This window comes from Marmota marmota, unplaced genomic scaffold, assembly GCF_001458135.2.
Source record: "Marmota marmota marmota unplaced genomic scaffold, marMar, whole genome shotgun sequence".
NCBI classification, from domain to species: Eukaryota; Metazoa; Chordata; class Mammalia; order Rodentia; family Sciuridae; genus Marmota; species Marmota marmota.
Window position 1 is genome coordinate 3,469,003 of NW_025999941.1, and position 3,210 is coordinate 3,472,212.

The 3,210-nt window shown below is 43.2% G+C and overlaps 1 pseudogene; it reads left to right on the plus strand.

Annotated features, from left to right (window-relative positions):
• The first annotated feature begins 1,016 nt into the window (after positions 1–1,016).
• Positions 1,017–1,548, plus strand: LOC107149688 (annotated as a pseudogene).
• Positions 1,549–3,210: the final 1,662 nt, after the last annotated feature.

Genomic DNA, 3,210 nt, shown 5'->3' on the forward strand with positions numbered 1-3,210 from the left:
GCCACCTACTTGCAACAGTTGTACGCCCACCACACAGCACTGAGGGGAGGAGCAGGTCAAAGAGAGCCGTAAAGAGGATGGGGAACCTGGCTTAGCTCACTCCCTGTTAGCCCGAGGGAAAATCCAGCCCTGGGAGGGTAGGTATTGTATATGCTGCTCAGAGCACTGAGCATTCTCTTGCAACTTGTCTCCTATAAACCACCTACTGCATTTTTATATTCTACAATCACATAGACCAAAACAGTGTTTAGCAAATTAACAGAAAACTAAATAAAAGGCATATCAACCAACCTAGCAGGCAGCTTGAAGATGATCCTGAGTGGGGGGTGGCAGCAACTGCTGTTTTGGTGGCAAGTGATTGCTTCACCATCCTTGTCTCTCGTGGCTCTGGGAAAGATGGGGCACTCTGGCCAAGCCATTATTAGGTTATCTTAGTGGAGCCTTAGGGTCTCCCCATGCCAGCCTGCATCAGCAGAGGATGTATTCGGAGAACTCAGGCAGAATGAAACTGAACCCCGCTTTGCAGACATTCAAAGGCAAAGAGCTCTCCTGGCTGCTTGAAATTTGGCTACCCTGTCAGCCTGGAGTGGCAGACAGAGGAGAGAGCTGCACCTACCCCATTCCTCCCACCCCACCATGCAACCTTCCTCCCAGCTTCTGTGTGTAGGAAAAGTTCAATCTTTCTCCCTTCCACAGAACTCTCTTCTACCTTGATTCCCCGGACACCATTCTCTCCTCCTCTCCTTTAATCACCTCTGTGACTCTCAGATATTAGTGCTGCTCGGGTTTCTGTAGTAGTTCCTGTTCTCAGTGAATACGCTTTTTGTGGGCATTTCCCTTCTCGCTATCTTTATGCTAACAATTCCAAAGCACTTATTTCCTTCCCTAGTGTTGCTCCTGACCTCTGGACCCATACATACAACTGCACAATAGACATCTCTTCCTGACAGTAGAGTCCCCGGAATGTTCATATAGGAGAGGTTTAGAAACAGGACTCTGCATGTTCCCACTCAGTGATGGTCACAGTGCCCAGGAGCCAGGGTTTGGGGATGCTGTCACACATTTCACTCAGTCTTGCCCCCAACTGCCATTCCCAATGGGCATGTGCACCCAGAACTCAGAGCTGGGATGGTCTACAGTCACAGGGAAAGGTGGAAAATTCTTTGTCACCATGATCAGTAAGAGCTATTTATGGCTTTGTTCTTTTCTTAGTTTCTGATTTGTCTCATAGTTGATAGGTTGTGGGTTGTTATTCCTGAATCTTGGCAAAACTGCATAGGCTTAATCTATTGCCCTCAAAACTACTGGACAGTTAGTTATATCACCTGTCTACCTCCTTGTTACTGTAGTATTGGGTTACCTGCTCTTATTTGGAATTAATATAACGAGTACCTCTCCATTCCCCTCCATTCATATAATCACAGATAGCCATGCTGAAGATTAACAGTAGGACAGAAACCAAGAAGAGGCATCTCAGTGTGAAGAGAAGTTCTGATTAACTTAGTAAACCAAATGTTCTGTCTTGCAGCCAAAGAACTTTATATCTAGTTGTGTGTAAACATACTTACACCCAGAATTTACTTATTTAATTTTGCCTGTAATTATACTCTCTTTCTCACCAGTACCCAGTATTGAGATGTTCAAAAAAGTGAAACTTGATCTTCTCATAGATTAAGTTCAATATGTCTCCAAAAATTAGTTATGAATGGTCAGAGTAAATAAATTATAGGGTAATGAAGTGGGAAAAGAAGGCTTGTCCTAAAACTACATTTGTGTAGCATGCACACCATATTTACCACAACTTTGGCTATAATTGGGATGGCCATCTAGACAGCTAATTGAAATAATGAGAGGCTATGACTCATTCTAAGCTACCTCTTGATTTGAACACTGATATCTGGATGTCCTGCATACATCCCAAACTTGGTAAACTTGGCTAACAAATCAGAAGCCCTTATCCCACATCCCCTCTCTCAGAGAATGGTATTCCCATCTATCTGGTCATCGAAACTCTAAACTGAATATCATCTGGAGTTCCTGAGTATCTCCCACCCCCACTCAGCCTTTATCTTTTGAGTCATTTGTTCTACAGTTAACCTGAGTTCTCTTTCTTGGAGCTCTGCTTGCTTAACCCATCCTTCAGTCTCCACAGGGTTGGCCCTGTCTCCCCTGTGAGCAACTAGCTGGGCTCCTGCTGCAAATCAGAAAATTACCCTAAACCACAATGATTTTTCTCATACCATCTTTCTTCTTATTTCTTTCCTTTGCTTTTCTTTTTTCTTTCATATGTTGGGAATTGAACACAAAGTCTTGCACATGCAGACAAGTGCTCTACCACTTAGCTACATCCCCAGCCCTTTTTATTTTTTATTTTGTCTTCCTACATTGCTCAGGAACAGGAACTTGAGATCCTCCTATCTCAGCCTCCTGAGCAGCTGGGAGTACAGGTGTGCATCACTGTGCCTGGTTCCCATATCATCTTAAGCATCATTACTGCCCAGGTAACTTCTCCTGTGTCTTGTTCATTAAATAAAATGTTCTTGGATACTGACCCCAGTCTAGAACAAGCCTCATTCCAGAAATTGTCAAATAGGCTGCTGAGCAGTCCCTGAAAGGACCTGCTTTACTGAGTGCAAGTTCCAAGCTTCTGTTTTTTACTTTCATAATTGGTTTTCACTGACGTCTCTGCACATTCCTCAACTAACCCAGCTTCTCAGAGTTATGACAGTTTATTTAGGCAGGATACAATACACTATCAAAACCTCGAATATTGTTCCTGTGAGAGCTTAAGTAGGCCAGGTACTTATCCTGCATGGAATTCTACATGAATTCAAGTCCCAAGCAGCTTCTACCACCTCAAATATGTGCTATCCAAAATTGCAAAAGCAGGAAAAGTGAAAGCATGGAGCAGGTACACTCTCTCTAAACTGTTTCAGACCAGAAGTGACACAGCATTCGATTTACATTCCATTGTTAAAAATTAGCCACATGACCCCACTTACCTGCCCCGGGGATGGGAAATACAGAAGACATGAATATTCAATCAGCACTAATTAATATTACTTCATAATTATTTCAGGAAGCTAAACATTATCTCTAGGGTTAGAAAGAGCTGAGAAAAATGTAGGCTGATCCAAGAGTCATAGACATCTGCATCTAATAAGAATAGCAGTTGGGCAAGTAAAACGTGAGTACCTCCATGGGAGGCTC